This window comes from Sorex araneus, chromosome 2 (genome assembly GCF_027595985.1).
Source record: "Sorex araneus isolate mSorAra2 chromosome 2, mSorAra2.pri, whole genome shotgun sequence".
In the NCBI taxonomy this organism is placed as follows: Eukaryota; Metazoa; Chordata; class Mammalia; order Eulipotyphla; family Soricidae; genus Sorex; species Sorex araneus.
Window position 1 is genome coordinate 380,767,726 of NC_073303.1, and position 7,183 is coordinate 380,774,908.

Consider the following 7,183-nt stretch of genomic DNA (forward strand, 5'->3'; position numbering starts at 1 on the left):
GGCTGTGCAGAAGGCGAGGCTCACCCACCCGGGTGGACGGTCCTGCCAGCGCGCGAGGGCAGAGCAGCCTGGGTGGTGAGGGCCCCTGCCTCCTCTGAGGAGGTTCCAGATGAGAAAGCCAGGACTTGTGGGTCTGGGTGCCTCCTGCTCCTCAGAGGTCTGTGCCCAGCACAGCCTCGTCTCCCTGTGCTCGCTGCCCAGAGACTCAGCACTGGGCCAGTGCACGCTGAAGACAGTGCTCTGGCTGGGCCTGGGGCCCTGCACTGCCACTCTGTCCCTGGTGCCCCAGGGGTCTGTGTGACAGAGACCCTCCGGAAATGACGAGAGCTCTTCACACGGCGAGCACTGACAGGGCAGCTTGAATAGCTGCGACTTGCCTTACAGCCGTGGTTTTTGCCGAAGATGCTGGTCTTGCCCCGAGTGTGGACATGTTTACACGCAAAACAGGCTGAACCCCCGGGGACAAGCCACGTGATCTGAGTGAGAAGCCATTGCTGAAGGGCATGGCTTGGGGACGGCAGTGGCGAGGAGAGGAGAGGGTGCCTGTGAGTGAGTGATGAGGGATAAATCGGGAGGGGAGCCCACGACAAAGTGGCACAGGGGAGAGGCACGGGGGGAAGTACAGCAGGAGGATGTGCAGGAGAGAGTGCCACAAGGGGTGTGGAGTGGGGGGCGGGAGGAACATCAGGGGGAGAGCAGGGCACTGAGCAGCAGGGGTGTGGGGAGAGGGAGAGCTCCACGGGGTGGGAGGAGCAGCCGGGGGTGTTCTGGGACAGAGCACTGCAGTAAGGAGCGGTGTCTGTTGTGATGGCCCCCACTGGCCCTGGGATGCTCACTGGTCCTCTGGCAGAGACGGGTTCTGAGTGGCACGTGTCCTCTTGGAGCACTCCCCCCATGCGCCCCTTCCCTCTCCAGGTCGAGCTAGGTCTGTATCCATGGCGACCACCTGGGCCAGCCCCAGTCCAGAGGAAGGCGCAGCTGATGCTGTGGATGGGCATGGCACAGTGCTCACTCGCTCGTCTCTATTTTTAGTTCCCGAGATGACCACTGTGGGCCTTTGGGACTTTGCTGGGATTCGGGTTAGCAGTTCTGAAGTGGCTGCGATTTCTGCGCCTTCTTCCTCCCGGCCCTGGCAGGCTCAGGTCAGATGAAGACAATCCCTGGGAGGTGCGGAGAGCTCACTGGCTCTCCTCCCGTGGACCGGCAATGGGGGCAGGCGTGTCCTCCATCAGGGACTGTCCGTCCTTCCAGCAGGAGTTGCGGGTGCGTGTGGGGGCAGAGCCTCCTCGCGCTTAAACATGTCTGCGGGTTTGGTCGCACAGAGGGGCTCCGGGCACTGGTGTCTGGAGGGACGAGGAGCACTGCTGAGCCCCTGCCAGGTGCAGCCCCCCACCCCTACTCAAGCCAGCACCCTTTCCGGCTGGAGAGTAGCATGAGTCCTTCCCCACCCCCCTGCCCTTCCAACCCCATCTGCGAGGAGCTCACTTAGGGGCAGATCCAACAACCAGTCAGAACTGAGCCAGCCCACCCCTCCCGGAGCATTGCTGGAACTGTCTCTCGGGACTGTGGCAAGATGCCACCCTCGGGCAGAGCGGAGGGCCGGGCGTGGCAGGGTGGTGGGCGAGGTTCAGGGGGTTCAGCTCCTACAAGAGGGTCTGAGCTAGGGGGAGTCGCTTCTTCAGTCTGCACTGTCTTGCAGGCTGAGAGCGGGCTGACAGGAGCGCTTGCTCTCCTGCTGGCTTGAGTAGGGAATGTTTATTCATGTCTCCGAGGGGCTCTCCCCTTTGCTCAGTGCCAGGCTGGCTGCTTCTCAACTGCTCTATGCTAAGGTTCAGGAGCTTCAGAGCTTCCCGTAGGCAGACCAGGGGTGCCACGAGGGTACTCTCCTGCTCCAGCCCCATGCGGGGAACTCAGAGAAGCGTCTCTGGACACTGGTGCCAGCCCACCTGGCCACGCAACATGCCTTGGCCAGACCTGACAGTCTCACATCCTGCTGCTTCCCACGGTGTATTCAGGACCATCCTGGCACACCTTAGTGGTGGTGACAGGTCCAGTGTGTGCATGTATGACGCTCCTGGGTTCAGTCTTCGGGAGTTTCCATGTGATGAAGCACATCTTCTCCCCTCACCGCTGGGTCCTGAGTTACCTACCTGCAGCCTTCCTGAAGGAAGGGCTCATACTCAGCTCATTCCAGAGCAAAAAGCATATTTATAATTTTTGTCATTTTCATTTTAGTCCCTTGAGGTGGGGCCTCCCAGTCTTGGGTCTCCTCAAGAGCAGACAGAATGCAGACATGTCCTTTGCTGGACCCTGTGGGCTGGCTGCCCCTGCTGGACTCAGTCAGTGTGGAAGTCGATGTGGAGGTCTCGTTCTGTTCAGCAGGGAGAACCCTTCGTGGGGCTGAGAAGGGGACGCAGCCGAATGAACAGACGCAGAGCCCGGAGGAGGGAGAAAAGGCATTTATTCTATGGCAGTTACAGTATTTATACCTCCCTGCTGGGAGGAGGTGGTATAGTATGCATGCCGGGACCCCCAGTAGAAATGCAGGGTGTGGCATGGGCGTTAGCTAGTGATAAACAAATGGTGATAGGATAAGATCAGTAAGATCAACCTTTGCTAGGTGTGGCATGGGCGTTAGCTAGTGGTAAACAAATGGTGATAGGATAAGATCAGTAAGGTAAAATGGCTCCCTACAAGTCAGGGTGCCAAGGGCCTCTGTTACAGACATGGACACACCACAGTGCCTACCAGTGGCTCTGCAGTTTCCTTCACCACCTGGGCACAGCAACTCTGAGCTCAGCCAAGGATTTCTCCCTGCACTGTCCCCTATAGGGCAGGGAAAGGTGAGGGGGCTGAGGCCAGGCCTTTGTCTTGACCTCAGACAGAGGGGATCCTTCTCTTCCCCTGGAAGCGCCAGGGACACAGTGCCCAGCACAGGTGGGAATGGTCAAGATACTAAAAGAAAACAGCTCACAGTCCTACCTGGGGTCTGTGGGAGGCTCAAGACACAGCCCTCACACAGGCAACATGAATGGTCATCCAGACACATCTCCTATGTACATCACCCCTCACATGCACTTTGCATATGAGCACACATATATGTCACGTGTGAAAGTGCACACTTGCACACACACAGTTCATACACAAACCTTGTGCATGCTCACATCTTAAGCACACATGTGAGGTTGTGGTATTAGTGTAGATTCTTCATTGTATAAAACAGCTACAAGTTATGAGTTTCTAACGTTAGTTTAACATTACTGATACTTAACACATATATCAGTATTGGTGGTGGTGGTAGTTTATGTAGGTGGTATTGGTATCAGTGTTGGTGCTGCTGTTGGTATTGGATATGTTGTTGGGATTAGAGTTGGTTGTCCTGGTGTTGCTGGTGGTGGTATTGGTGGTGGTAGTGTTGTGTGGCGCTGGTGGTATTGGTTTTTTGGTTGTTGTGGATGGTGGAGCAATGGTGGGTATTTATTTGTTTTAGGGCCACACCTGGCTGTACTGAGGGATTGCTCCTGGTTCTGTCCTCAAGGGTCATTCCTGGTGGTGCTCAAAGGGTCCATATCTGGTGTTGGGGACTGAACCTTGTTACCTTGTAGGGAGACCCAAGGCCACATGCTAGGCAAGTGCCTACCTCCCATACTGTCTCTCCGGCCTCAATTTCCCTACTCTGTCATCAGAGCCTCGATGAGTGCCCCCAGGCACCCTGGACTGGCTACAAGTCTGCAGCACCAAATGGGCCATTGGCTGGAACAGACGGGGTCTCCAGCCCAGATCCTTGGGGTCTCCTCCCCTCTGTAGGAAACCCTGTCTTCAGCTGGCTGCAGAACCAGCTCGTCAGCACATGGATGGATGCTCTTCTATGTCTCCAAAGGTCTTGAGGAAAGAGAAGGCTTTTCTTTTAACGTGATTTAAACACTGTGGTTTACAAAGTTGTTCACAATACAGTTGTTGTGGGTATCCAATGCTCCAACACCAGTCCCACCACCAGAGTGACCTTCCTTCCACCATTGTCCCTAATTTCTCACAACCCCCACCCCACCAGGCCTGCCCCCTTAGCAGGAACAAAAAATAATATTGCTTTCTACCACTAAATGGCTAATGGAATTATAAAAAAAACTTCAATAAAAGAAAAGTTGTGGGAGAAACTAATGTTCATGTTGGAGAGGTTGATGAGCTGGTGTTGGTAGTTTGATGTGCTGTTTTGTTGTTACTGTTTGTGGCAGAGATGTTGATGTTGGTGACAGTGGTGGAGGGGGTGGTGGTCACGGTGTTTTGGCGGTGGTGACAGTGCGATCAGTAAACAGTAAAAGTAGTGCCAGGGAGAATGGCAGGTGGTCATTCTGCTCCCCGTGGGATGCCACCTCTGAGGTCAGAGGGTCATGTCAGATGGCTGGAGACAGTCCCATGTTCCTGGCTTACCTGGGCTCTCCTGCCCACTAGCTCTGCTGTTCTCTGCAGGAAGGTCAGGGTTTCCTGGTTACTGGCTTCTTTGACAGTGTCACCTGCTGCTAGTTCTTACCCATCCAGATTGTTCCTCCCCCTCTACGGGTCACAGAGGGACAGGGCTGCAGTTTTCTCTTCTCCTCACAGCTCTCCCCTGCCTCTCAGGGCTGGATGGCAGCTTTCTGTGGAGACTGAAGATGGGTTGGTATGGAGGAGCGGGTTGGGGGCTCCTGTTGGGGAGAAGTCTCAGCTGTTTTCAGGCTAAGCTGAGGCAGATGGGGGGAGTTGGCTGTGGGTAGCTGACTACGGAAGGTGCTTGCAATTAGAACCTTCCACTTCAGAGCACAGCTCCCTGCAAAGTTCCTGTAAGGGACATCCAGGTTGTGCGAACAAGACTTACAGAGTGGACACTGGAGCATCTGTCCTCAACCTGAGCTGTTGAGCTCTTTCTCCACTCGGTGCAGAGACCAGAGAAAGTCTGTTTAGAACACCACCGATGTCCAGTCATGGAGAGAAGAGCGGGAACCATCACCTCAACACAGTGTCTTGCATGAGCCTCAGAAACACCGTGATGAGAAGTGTCTTCATGCCCAGTCAGAGGCTGTCCAAGGAGTGTGACGTGGGGACACCAAACACCAAGTTCATAAGCACAGGGTCCTGCGTCCCACTCCCGAGGACATATGTGAGGCTTTCAGAACAAGAGCATCTCGTAATGACAAAGCAATAGTAAGGGGCGTTATGGAAGAGCCCACCCCCCCAGGCATCCTGGGTCGCAGGCGCCTGGACCGGCAGGGGCTGCTGTGAGGAAGGGAAATCAGGCTTTGGAAAGACCTTGCTCTCCTGTGTCAGGCTAGGGGACCCGTCGCGGGACCCTCCCTTACTGAGGGCTCTGAGAGAGCCGAGTGCTGCCGCTGGGAAAGAGACCCCACAGCCAGCATGCCTAGCACCAGAGCTCACAAATGTATTTAGTTGGAGTAAAATGTAATTTGTATGAAATTCTGCCTCCTGTAAACAGCTGGAAGGTGAGGAAGCGCCCTAGGACTGGGGTCTCTGCACCCCCTTATGCCCTCCAGCAGCCCCACCTCAGGGGATGCTGCCCAGTTTGGGGCCCAAGGACTCTGACCAAGCAGGGTCTCGAGCGGAGAGCCAGGCAGCTCAGAGGGTGAGTCAAAGCAATGAGAAAAGCAGGGAATGAGAGAAAGCTCAAAGGAGACACACTTCAGGGGAACTGAGTGTCTGATCCATCAAAAGCTGAGGTGACAGATCTCTGGGCTTTGGGGGGAGTGAGATAAAAGGCTGGAAACGCTGCAAACATGTCAGAGAAACAAAAGGCAGAGAAAAGAACTGCTGTGAGTCAGGAGAGGCACACAGAGGGCCACAGGAGCTGGTGGGAAGGACTCGCACAAGGAGGGGCGAGTGCATGAGCACACATGCACCATGTGGTCACACATGTGCACATTACACATGCACATGAGAAGGAAGGAAAACTGGGAGAGTAGGGCTCTGCAGAGAAATGGAAGTTCATGACAACTGGAGTCAAATGTCCAGAAAAAAACACACATTTGGAAAATGTGAGTCCAGGAAGTGCTGCCTTCATGCCTGATCCTCAGGAGGGAAGCGAGTGCCCCACCAAGGGCCCTCCAGGGTGAGCTCAGGCTGCGTCTCTGTTCGTTTTTTTTCGGGGGGGGCTTGGGGCAACACCCAGAGATGCTCAGGGGTTACTCCTCGCTTTGCACTCAGGAATTACTCCTGGTGGTGCTCAGGGGAACATATGGGATGTGGGGGATCAAACCTGGGTCGGTCATGTGCAAGGCAAACGGCCTCCCTGCTGTTCTATCACTCTGGCAACAGCTGCTTCTCTGCAGGCTAACACTGCCTGGCTGTGATCTCCACAACAATCAGAATATAGAGTGAAACTTTCAGAGCTGAAAATGCACCAACAACAAAGGGACCAAGATGGCTGAGCCAGGAAGCTATGGGGTGTGATGAGAGGTGGGTGTGGAGATGTTTGAAAGGAGGTCCTTGGTCGGGCTGTCCCACGGCACCTGGTGTCAGGCACAAGGACGGGCAGGTAAGCATGAGGCCCACGCTCTGCAGGGCTCCGGCAAGGCTCCCCTTAGTGCCTCCTGGGCTCTTCCCAAGCACCCAGCTTCCCCTTCCAAGTCTCTTCAGTGTTCCAGGCATCCTGCCTCAGAAGGGCCCTGCCTTGGAGCTGACTCCCTGCGGGGTGCGTGAACCCCTGTAACTGCCAGAGCAAATGGCAAAGTAGTCTCCTTCCCATTTTGCAAATGGAAAAATGGAGGCAGGAGGCATGAGAGCCTTCGTCAGGGCACAAGCTTCGGGTGGGCTTGCCACAGTCACTGTATTTCACTCTGAGAGGCACTGGCATCCCCCGAACAGGCCAAGTGATGAGCTGCTCAGAGTTCTCGAGTTGCTGCAAGGAGCCAGCCCCAAGGAAGTGGAGATTGGCGGCACTCAGCAGGCAGTGGTGGTGGCACCCTCTTCTCTGACCCACTCTGCTCTGTCTAACAACTAGGACCTGGGAAGATCCCTCCTGAGGCTCAGCGTGAGGCAGGGAAGGAGCAAGGCCAGGGCAGTGGGGAGGGGGTGGGAGGGAAGAGGGAGGGAAAAACAGTGGCTCAGGCGGAGGGTGGAGCAGGCAGGGGCAGTGCTGACTGACCAAGTGGGGAGGAGGTCCGTCTGGAAAGGGAAGACAGGAGGATGGGCAGCA